The following is a 12,634-nucleotide window of genomic DNA, read 5'->3' as shown; positions in this document are numbered from 1 at the left end:
GGGAAAAACGAATATGAATCTGCAGATTTGTATGGCATTGCAGAGACACAGGTACTGCGAGCGTAATCGATATTTCATCACCTTGTTCTGCGGTGGGTGAAACCCTAAACAAAATGTAGCCATGGACAACTACATCTTTCGTGTCGGACCTGCATTTGCAACTGGCACCGATGGCATTACAATTAAAATTGACTTGTGTCATTAGTTAATCCTCACAATGTGAGGCCGGATATAATATCGAATCCCTGTACAGCCTGTACGCTAAATGTGTATACTTTCGGGAAGATCTTGGAGTCAACAACTGTTCAAGTTTAACCAGATATTGTGAAAATTCAATGGCAATAACGTAAATGAGTGCGAGCATGTGTTCGCGAATATAATGTTTGGAGTCCTTGCCATTCAGCACCGAAACCCATCGTGGAACCTCGTCATGGATTGAAGTAATATCGTACGCTCCAGAGGAAAATTTCATCGTGTACCATTTGGTACCATTACCCGACGAAAATACAAATGAATTGTTCGCGATCAGATAACAAACGCTTGGGATATGATATTAGGCCAATTGTAATACCCTAACAACGAGACTAGTGCGATTTTGAGTATGCCTGAGTCCCCAGCGGTCACAGGTGCAAATGTTGTTGTTGTTGTAGGGTTTAACGCCATTTTTCAGCACACGATAGGCTATACATGGCGGCCAGTATTAATGGTGGAGGAAGAACCCGGGAAAACCCCGGAAAGAACCACCGACCCACGAGAAGCTACTGGCAAGCTTTCTCACATACCCACATTAGCCGAATCCGAGACTCGAACCCACGCAGACAGAGGTGAGATGGCAGTGATCCGTAACGGAGAGCGCTTTAGACCACTCGGCCACTCGGGGCCCCACAGGTGCAAAGAAAGTCAAACTAAATTGTGGTTTTATGGATGAGATGTATTTACAAGTGTCTGTATTAATGCACAGAGTTTGCGTAAAACACGCACGGTCTAAGAACTCACATCGGCATTTTATATTTTATATCTTCAACAAACTTGTGTATCAACACGAGATATGTGTCTCTGTCCATGACATTGGTAGTGAGCAGCCGCTTACAAATTGAAGTGGCCTTGTTGATAACTTAGGGGGAATTGTCAGGAAGAACTGATCCTACGAGAATTTCCAATCAATCCGCATGGTCGTTAGGACCATAGGTCCACGGTGTGCAAGCAACCCAAGGCCCTCATCTTGTTTTGCTTGAGGTGTTTGATCTTTCGAGGCTGTATGTCTAGGTAAAGACTGCTGTACCAGTTTTTGTGCTTGCTCTTCTATCTACCAGTTTCTCCAAGGTATCATAAAAAGGTGTCTGTGCAGGTTCTTTATTTTCGAGTAAATTTTATCGGCGGAGGCTTCTTACGTTTTTCGATTGCAGCGCAGCTACTTGATTTGAATATTCTTCTGCCTCAATTTCAGGGGTAAATACTAGTCGATCAGAATATTCTTCTGTCATGGTATATTTATAGGCTGTCTCATATTCTCCTGATTTGTCCAGGAGTATCATAAAATGTTGTATCGCTTGAACTGTTTCATCACCTTTTATTCAAATCAAGAATTATATTATAAGAATTTAATACCTTGGAAGAGGGTTTTTAGCCCCAGTAAATACTTTGTATGTCCACGTGACCTAAACCTCTTTTAAGTGCTTTGATGGATCTGTGATTACTCAATCTCTCTAGTTCGGTGTATTTTAAGACTTGGACGGTGGAGATCTCTGTTGATCGACTGGTGAACGTCTCCATTAATGGTTTGTTTTGGGTTATTCATCAATGACCGGTATCCGGGTGGTGGGCAAGAATGTGGTTCTTTAGGTTCCTCGACGTCTTTGAAATCAGGTGGCATCTCTGGCAAGTGTGTAATAACCTTTGCAGTTGCGCGTATCGCTTTTTGGATAGCCTTGGTACGTTTAGTTATCTTGCGAAGTAGACCCTGTACATATTATGCTAACGTGAGCGATGCCTCTTGTCCGCTGTACCCCTTGTGACGTTTTTAATATCCTCAACACGTTCCGTAATTTCCTTTTTGGGACTAATCAGCAGGGCAAATGTTTATTTGAACCCTGTTGTGATGATTTATCGTGCACTCTGCTGTGAATGTAACATTTTTGAAAGTTCAGTGGCCTTCGATTACTTTTTGAAGTAATTCGTGCTGTTTGCAGGCGGCATCACGGCATCATCTTTTGCAAGATTCTACGAAATCGTTGCCGATCATATGTTATTTTGCTTTTGATTGCTTGTGAAATTGATACATCCGTATTTAAACTAGCACGATACTTGTGCTGCCCACTAGTCGAATCAATCATAAATAAACTATACTGGTTTGAAGTAATCCAAACATGTTACAACATTCATCCCGCGTGTGGTCGGCAGCACACCAAATCCCAAACCATGCGCGTCAATTCCCCGAAATAGCATCAACGTGTTACAGTTGTCACGAATCGATTTGGGCACATTGGCGTATCGTTGAGATTTTGTTGAGGTTTTGTTGAGTATCGTTCGATTTTTTGTGCCGGCCTCGTAAAAATATTTGTGCCAGATTTAGTTTTTTTTTCGAGCATCACAACGTCGTACACCACCAGATTGTTTTTGTTGTCATCCAAATCTTCAATGGTAGTGAGTTGCAGAAAAGAAATATATTGAATCATTGCTGCCGCTTCCTAACGCTTTTTAAACATCTTTTGGCACATTATAACAGGTTTGATCATAGGCCGACGGAGCAGTCGCGTGAAAGCTATCCCGGGTTAACCATCGTGAATACATATTCATCAACTGGAAACACGGTTTCATAGCCATGCTTGGCCAGTTTATGCACTGCTTGTGCAGAGAAATCTAACATTGGAAGCATCTGCAAATTTTTTTTTGCGTGATGCCAATAAATAATTGACTGTCTTTATAATACGATTATGTCCTCATAATGCGAGCAATAACACGCGAAAACACGACCCAGAAAACCAAGCACGTAATGGATGAGCTGGTGGTTACTTGTACTTGGGGTGAACCAAAGAAATCTACGCTCGTAGGGTCTAGTTTTAAACAAAAAATGTCGTTGGCGGCAATGATGTCCTGGCTGCATTAACAAAGTTACTGGAAACATCGTGGAGTAAAACCCCGGCCCAAAAACATCTTCCAAGATAAAATTACTGTGGACCCTGGTACGCGCCTGGATCTGGGGTTCAATTCTCACAACCGGCGAAAGCCCAGAGAAGCACATATTAATCGCGTTAATGTTGCATGTTACAAGCATTACATTTCTTGTAAAGCATCCAGTTATATCCGTGGTTGTCATTGTGCCATCGTGGATCCCTTTAATGACCAGAATACGATTAATCCAACATTGGGATAACGAATCGCACGATTTGTCGTCAACGGAGGAATGAAGGCCATGATTGCACTTGGCGGTGGACAGAGTCCACGTGGAAGCAGACAAAAGTAAACCGGTATCCATAATGGATGCAAAGAGTTAGCGTGGGTATTGGATAGATGAAGCCGCCGTGGAACAGTTAGCCAATGTAGTCAACGGCATTTATGGGCTCGCCCGAGCATGGTTGGCCAAACAAGTGCTGCGGTAAATTTATCAGCCAGTACAAAGAAATATTTAACGGGATTGGTTCGATGTGCAAACTCAGAAAGAGGTGCATGAGAGTGATTTGACATTTCTTCTAGCCGATTCAAAGATTTGGAGGCTTTGAAATCCAAAGTTCTGCAAGTTTCACAGATGCACTCGTGCGCATTATCGGTCGCAATAGCGCGATGACCATTGGAGTGTATCCATTGTTTGATATCCAGCGGGGAAAATCTACTTGGCTCATCGAGAAACGCATGTGCGATGGCTGATCAATTGGATCATATTTGCTGTGTGTGCGAACACAAGACAGTCTTTGAAACACTCAGGAACAGTTTGTGTTTGAGACTTTTCTGAACAATCACTTGTGGAACACTTTTGTCCTTTTAATATGTTTGGGCCCGACTATAATCGAGTACATTTGGGGTTGCACTCCCACATACGTTTCGATTGGTGTACTCGAGCGTTTGTCATTGTACATGCCAACCACCATTTCCTTGGCGTTACTAATAAACGAATATTCTTTCAGATATTTGCTGGTATCAAATCGTTGACTAAACGTGGCAGTGTCATGTCCGCATACACATCATTGGTGGTGATATGCATCAGCAACAAGGCAGTGTCGGTGTAATTGATCTTGACTCGATCCTGGTAAAATGGTTTGATCTTGTCATGGTAAATCATGAGCAGCCTTGAATATTCCAGGACGGATGATCTCACATAAATTGGCTTCGAGAGCTCGAGTTCTGAATTATTTAACTGTGAACGGCAACAAATACACCATGAACCATGATAGACTTGTTTGGACTCAGAGGCCTGGTCTGCAATGAGCCTTCGAAATCTGTTCTGTTCGGTATATTCGCGGACAAGATCGACGTGGCTTCTTTTGCGCAGGTTCTCCATAGTTTTCCCAAACACGGCATTGTTATTGCGTTTGAACAAGTTGTTCTCAAAGTCATCGGTCGCCTTTGTGTCCGTGACCATCTAAATGCAGGGAGACATCCAGGCTTGCTAGCGAAATTCAAGCACTCACTCGATCTTTGTCACACGCATACGCAGTTGTAAGTACAACTGCAGATTTCGTACGTGCAGTGAATATCTGTGTTTGGACCTGAGACTAGAAGCGAGTTTCGTTCAATCGGTGTATTTGCGGCCGGACTGTCATGCATTTTTACATGTTGTTGGACATCACGCTAATCGGAGAGTCGGAGGCCGTTGCAACTGCTTTCATTATCAAGTGGCCATCGTACCCACGCATATTATGAAAAACCACGGGAATTTTGGTTTTGTTGGAATAAATATTCAACAGCAGATCACAAGCCTTGTGTGCGGCACCTCTGTACGTACGGGGATCATAAGTTTAATCATCGCTGGAAGCAAATGTTTATTCACAAATCCATGCGTTAAGGGCTCTGTAGAACTCACAAATGTTATCCTCCTCCCAACTGCGTCTACTGGCAAATCAGCTTCTGTCGAATTCATTTCACTTTGCCATCGATCAATCTAAGGAACACCTCAACTGTGTCAGCAATATCCGCAGCTCTGTTTTACCATCGCATCGAACCACGGCATGACAAAATCCGCATGGAATTTTTCTGTAACTTACACTGTTAGATCGATATTAGGTGCATTTGAGTCTTTATTAGCAGAACTGCTTTCCAATACAACATTCCACATTCATACTCCGCAAAGATGATGTACGGGACATTCAATGTTTGCTGTACTGCAGTACATTTGACAGCGCTTTTACCAGACTTGGTCATAATTGTCCACCGTGGATTTTCATTGATACCGCTGTAGTAAACGTTGTTACTGGTGAGCAATTTACAACTCTTGCAACCCCTAGACAAAAAAGTAACCAAACATATATGGGTCGTGTAGGGGATAGCTTGTCATGGGCCGTAGAGGCGAGAACGATTGTCCTTAGACCCATAGATAGCGAAAGAGGCAAGACACCTGTTCATGCATCAATGGGAAGGTTCACTACTAAAGATGCAAATATTCATTTACGCACTCTCCTTACAAGTCACAGTGTTTCCAGTCTAAAACCAATATTGTTATGTATTATTAGTGTTGTTTCTGGAGTGGCGGACATTGTGTTGGTAGAAGATTGTGTATCCTACTGAACTTCCTACGAAAATAAGAAAATTGCACAAGGTTTTCTTAAATAATATTTATAACATTTATCTCATTTGATATCGCGGTTTTTCTCTACATGTAAATTTCACTAAATCAATAATCTGCGTGAACAATGTATAGCTAAATGAAATGATATACTTACTGTAAGTCAAAGTCTGCTCTCCCCAAACAGATGACTGAAAAGATCAAATATTTAGGAAATTGTGTAGAACGAAAACAAAAGTACCAGGTAACAGAAACAAAACTACTATTTTGTTTCTATTATCCATTTGTTAGTATTCATTTTTAGAATACCCTTACAAACAAAATTTACTGACATCAAAAAGTTGAATATTATGCTAAGAAAACGGCCTTTACAGTCAAAAAGACAAAATAATGAGTTGCGAGATGGAAGATGTTGCATTATAGAAATAATGAATAAATTTGTCATCCAAATTTGAAAAGAATTGCCAGAACAGAATTAGCATAGAAAAAAGAATTGTTGGCAGTGCACGACACTCACTGCCTTTCTTGTTGAACAGTGATATTACATGTATCTATGCAAAGCGTCTTAAAAATATAAATTTAGAAATACTGTTCTTAACATAAAACCATACTTAGTCAATATCAGCGAGCCAGTTCTTAAATTCACCTCACTGATAGGTATGTATTGTCTATGGTAGATTTTCCAGTAATAGATGTTTGCATGTACTTGGTGTTATGCATATTGGATTTAATTTATATTTTATTTAATTTAATAAACTGTAAGTTATAACAATTTTAAATTTTTTTACTTGTCAAAGTAATGTTATTTTGTTTACTAGGAATTTTATATTTCTCAGAAATTAGTTTGGCCTGACTTTTAGCTGTTAACACTGAACTTTGCATCTTATGATGACCAAGTTCCTGACCTTGATTGAGAATCAAGTAAGCAAATTTCTTCTTTTAGTACATTCTTAATGTGTGAATGATAATAGTGAAATCGAAGCTGCCTGGGACTAAGTGACTTTAGACGTAAACACGTCTACGCTGTTCTCGAAATTCTGGATAGTTGACCCTCATCCGGGAATCTGTTTTGCGTCTCAAGTTATTGTATAACCTTTGTCTACAGAGAAATTAGTCAGTCGGGCTTTTAAAAATTGGGAAGTAAAAGTGTCCCTTTTGTCGTGATCAGTTTGGAGTTATCTTTTATTTTTTATTAAAATTATTTAGATTTTAAAAGATTAATTCTTTTTTCAGAAAATATTTGATTGCTCATACAGAAATCTTGGACAAAGAAATTTCTTTCAATATTATTCGGAAATTCAAACACCGGAATATTGTTTGTTAATCAGGAAAGAAATGTATACACATCCGTAATATAAAGGCTACATTATATGTCATCGTCTTCAATTTTAGATTTTTCGTTGGGACTTGAACTTGAGTTCATTAGAACATTTCATTACTAGGATTTCTAAAATTTAATTCGTGGATTATTCTTGGATTATTTTTCGATTTGCTTCTTAAAACCGTATGTTCTTACTTTTTCATTTTTAAGGTGACTTCCAGGGAAGTGAGTTATTATATTTTTTCAACGCTTGTTGGTTTCACCCTTTCTTTTGTTATTGTTTTTTTGAGCCTAAACTCGTAACATAAAAAAACAAAAACCTGCACAAATATAATTTACCACCACACGCACTCATTGTTAGTTGATAACAATTATTAGGTCAATACATGACGTTGGCCTTATCATCAACCCCACTACGTTTGAAGGATGATTGAGTGGATGACAAAGTCCTGTAATAAATTAACCATTTTACATATACGTTATAAAGAAGGACAATTATGCTGGTAACATACTAGGGTATAATGATTTATGAACTTATCAGGAGAAACCAATCGGTATGCGAAATATTCAAATGTACATGATCCAGGCCGATGTTTATGAACTGTTGCTATCTGTACCACTTTATGTTTATTCTAGTCTAAAATTCGTTTTCGTCTTATTACTGTTATTATTGTTGTTATTTTGTTTATTCCACTGAAAGTCGAGTCATATGGTAGAATGTCGGCCTAATTTGTTGACATGTAACAGGATCGTTGTAAATCAATAATATCATTAATGAAGGGCCCTGAGATAAATTTATAATGCGTGTACACTTCAGTAACAGAGCTATAAATGATTTATATAGTTACCAATTATAATTAGAGATTGTGTGTCTAAGAACTTACCTCTAAAAATTAAACTGTGTTGGTAATCTCGCTGATCAGATATAACCATAAAACTGGATCAATTTCTTGTACTGACTTCGGACTCAGTTTACACTTTAGTTTGTTTTCAAAGTTCATCATCGCTCATATAGGCACCTTATAACGTTTTCAGATTAATGTTTTTTTTTTATTTTATTAAAAAAGACTTTGACCATTTCATTCCGAAAATGTGAGATTTTAAGTTAGGCTTAAGAATGGCCAAACAATGGCTCGTTCTTCTTTTTAGAGAGGTCGAATGGCCAATAAGATGTTTAAAGAATAATCTTGACAACTGAGAAACTCTTTCACTCCGTATGTTAATTCCATCGGACTTTTTGGCTATTAATATTTCTTATAATAAATTATAACCATAATGTAGCATATATATGCTGCGGGACAATTTGATACTTCTATTTCATTGTAACTTTGTATTCGGGCTTCGTCGTGGTGAAAACGAAAATTATTCACAAGGTTTTGAAAGCCGTTGCATTCACTGCCTGTATTGGTACATAGGGCAGAGAAAAAACTAACTCTGAAAAAAGCTCTTGTTTAAATGTTAAGCGAAAAGAAAATAAATAGATGTCGAGATTGGTTTCATATCATATAATCAGTTACAAAGGGAACAATGTATATTTTGAAGCGATTGTTTTACATTAAAACTGAAGCATGCACATTAAACTATATTTCGTATATACGCAGGTGGTTAATAGTCCATGTCGTAGCTGAAGTATTGAAACATTTCTTACCATCTATAAAATATCATGAACTGTAACTTACCAAAATAAACGGGAAGCCAATAAAAGATAATACGCTCATTTTCACTCTGCCAATGGATTGTTGGATATACCTGAAATAAGTGCTTTTGTCATTACAAAGGATAATATATATCAAGGATTGAAAATAGCCTAACTCATATAAAATAAAAGGACATAATGTTGAACCCCAATCGAAATCTTGAAATAAAACTATTTTAACCTATCATATTTTAGATCATGCGGTAATTGTATATAATGCATTTAGTTATAATGCAGAGAAAATATGATAGACACTGGGTAAAAATAAGATGGTACTATGTTTAAATAAAATTTCATTGTCAGTACCAGCACTACATGAAAAGAGCCGATGATTAACATTGTGAATGATAACATCTGCGAGAAACGCTTACCATTCCAAAAGGAGATATGTAATGTTATTACTTTATTTTTCCTGATATAGGACATGTGGTATAATCATTCAAGCAAGGATTTTAAATGAATTATAAATCTTCAATACCCATCATTGATTTTCTTTAGAAACCTAATAATTTCAGACTGTAAGATAGCTTATACCAAACCACTTTGATGGTAGCAATATTTTAAGGCATTTTCACTGCCTATTTTAATCTCAGAGGGTTGGGCAAATCGTAGGTTCAGCGAAGCAGGAGTAAATTGCTTATTATATTTAAGGATTAAAGAAATGAATTACGAACAACCTGATTTTGTCTTTATGAAAATCTTCGACAATGAACACTTTATCATAATGATCTCGATACATTTGGCTTTATGATAATGAAATTAGCACATGAGGTAAGCATGCTAGTTTAAATTTACATTGTTATGACGTTACTTCCTTGCACAACATATTTCGTGAATCTTTAGATTATAAACAAAGGTTGATATTGTGGACCCCGAAACATCCTTGTGTTTATTCAATTACGTTAAAACTTAGCACACTACTTTAATAATTTCTCTTTCTCCTTGTCTGTTCGTAATCTTTCGTCACACTTATAAGAGTGATAACTTTTGGTAATTGAATAAATGCAGGATTTGATACATAATTCGGTGCCATTTAATGCCTGGATTTAATTCTAAGCAAATGGACCAAAGATTTGTTATACAATGTAACTATTCAAAATATTGTCATAGTAAGTGAAGACGTTTCGTTTTAGCTACTTTAGCTTGTACTGTGACGACGAACATTCTGATAGGGATCCTGGCTATTTTTGGCAAGGTTGAACACTTGTTCATTGTTTCAAGAAAATTGAATTTTTATCTATATCAATAGCATTTTAGGCAAACTAAATTTGAAGCAATAAATACAATGTCATTGTATCTTATCCTATTTATGATATTCGCCATTTCCTTATAAATAAGTAAATAAAGCAAATTAGTATTCAAATTGGTAACCATGTTCCCCTGCATGCGTTTGGGCGAAGGGAGGGGATATATATATATATATATATATATATATATATATATATATATATATATATATACAAACACTCAAGCTTTCCTCTCTCTGCGTGATGATTTGCTCACCCCACATATCCTGGATTAATTCATGACGACGCCCACTTTATGAATCCTTTACTGTAGTGAATGCTTTTAAAGAAGCATGCCCAGTATGTAATAGCAACTATTTATATGATATACAAATTAGTTTTTATACATTATTTGTATTACAGAACGCGTCTGTAGACATATAAATGTTGACTTAAATTTGCGTTTACGATTGTTATGACTCTATGGTCACACAAAAAAATTACAGGAAAGAATGAAAACCGACAGGTTTTTTAAAACTTAACAAATAATTTAATTATCAAGGTTATAAATGAAAATGTAAGAGGAACTCACAGTATTATGAAGTGAATTCAAAATATTCCTGATAACCTTCTATGAAAGTCCAAAAGAATGAAAAGTTCCGTTTAAATTTCAAACTAGAGATCTAATGGCCCGCCAGGAATCGTAACTTGTCAAGATGGCCTTGTCCAGAACTCTTTTGAATAATTCACAATAATTCCAGAATAATATTATAGTCCAAATAATGAGCATTTATTATTCCCAATGAACAGTCCAAACAAATGTGTTTCGTCTCGACTAATATCCAAGTACATCATCAATCACGTCTGCAGACTTACAACAGGAGCAGAAGAAATGACAATATCTCCAAACTAGGATTGACTCTGATTGTTCAGGTCTCTTCTTATATATATATATATATATATATATATATATATATATATATATATATATATATATATATATATACACATTCTATTACGATTATTTTTTTTACAATAGATCCCACGTGACGGAGCTTACTACTTATTTGTTTCAGAAAATGCTGATTCATGTGACCTAGCCCAATCAATAAGAAACAAATGAATACTTCTAGAGCGGTCCTAATCCCATTCGCCAAATGAGAAATTAATCCAAATACGACATTAATTCTTATTATTAATATTATTATTAGTAATTGTCAATACATAAGTACGCATCTATTTACATATCAAGCAGACTAAATTTAACTTAAAGCATTCTCTACGAATTACACCTATGAATAAAAACTACAAATATTAAATGAAAATAATGTACCATGAGTTAGAAAAAATATAGATATCATAAAAGGCGCTTGTCATATTTCTAGAGTATCTCAACTGTTGAGCGTAAAGGATGGCGTTAAAGTATTACAACTGCAGGAACGACAACAGCATATGCAACAAATGCAAAAACGACGTTTTGAGAATCACAGAACTGATTTTTATCAGCAACACGAGAATTATTCCTTTCCATTTAACACTTGTAAAGATGTATCAGAGTTTTCTCTTTCTAATCGTATGATACATTAGACCAAAATGAAGATATGTGCAATTCTAAGATGAATTAACATAATCAAACTGTCCAAGCCTACATATAAACATAAAGATATACGCAGTGCCGGATTTAGGCACAAGCTAAACAAACTAAAGCTTAGGGCCTCTCAGTCTGAACTCACGGTCTGAAGGGGCCTCTCAAAGTTATTTTATACCAAATAGGGCCTCAACAGCTTCCCATAACTTAGGGCCTCGCTATGTCTAAATCCGGCAGTGGATATACTTATTGATACGTATCGAAGATAGTACATGGATCAGACAAATAAGAAAGCAACAAATCATGTCCCCATTTTCTGTTAGCAAAATAAAGCACATTTACCCACGTGTGACATTTGTTAAGCCTATGTGCTAATTAAAGTAAGGCAATATTTTCTCTCCTTATCAGTGATTACACTACTGTTAACTATTTGACATACTGTGCTCTCAAACCTTTTTTTTCCTTCAGCAGAGATGAGGTTCTTTCTGTCGCTTAAACTGAAACGTCTGAGAAAACATGCAGCTACGATTGTATTGAATAGGGGTCCTTCTTTATCAGCACACAGCCCTCCGATCATGACCTCACCGTTCATCTTGGCATAGCTAGTTATTAAATACGTCACGTGCTCTCACATATGATAGATATTGTAAACGATCAAAGTGTTTTGTTTTGCGTCTCGTATCACGATTTTGAACCTTTTGACTAATTTATTATTTCAAATACAAACCACATATATATTTTCCTCTGTTACGAATAGATGCTCAGAGGCATGTATACAAATAATAGGGCCTTATCTGCTTTAGCTTACACTAAGGCCAAAGGTTTGGGACATTTCTCGGTGAAAATCCAGGTGTTTTAGGTACATTACTGAGTAGTACGGTTTTGTTTTCTTCAGATGAAGACCCACTTATTATTACCCTTTCCCTTCATACCAAGCCTGAATGTCACTTAGTATTACGCATTTCCTTCATGCCAAGCCTGAATGTCACTTAGTATTACGCATTTCCTTCATGCCAAGCCTGAATGTCACTTAGTATTACGCATTTCCTTCATACCAAGCCTGAATGTCACTTAGTATTACGCATTT

The 12,634-nt window shown here is 36.8% G+C and overlaps 1 protein-coding gene across 1 annotated transcript in view; it reads right to left on the bottom strand.

Moving 5' to 3' along the window:
• LOC149796064 (uncharacterized) overlaps nucleotides 1-5,902 on the bottom strand; it is a 33,236-nt gene extending 27,334 nt beyond the window's left edge. Inside the window, exon 1 of the mRNA XM_089964173.1 lies at nucleotides 5,874-5,902. The gene's annotated coding sequence lies outside the window, so the exon portion shown is untranslated. The remainder of the gene's footprint in view (nucleotides 1-5,873) is intronic.
• Between the last annotated feature and the right edge of the window lie 6,732 nt (nucleotides 5,903-12,634).

Source organism: Sinohyriopsis cumingii, chromosome 7, assembly GCF_028554795.1.
Source record: "Sinohyriopsis cumingii isolate HCF-2022 chromosome 7, ASM2855479v2, whole genome shotgun sequence".
Lineage (NCBI taxonomy): Eukaryota > Metazoa > Mollusca > Bivalvia > Unionida > Unionidae > Sinohyriopsis > Sinohyriopsis cumingii.
This window is presented reverse-complemented; position numbering and strand designations above follow the sequence as displayed.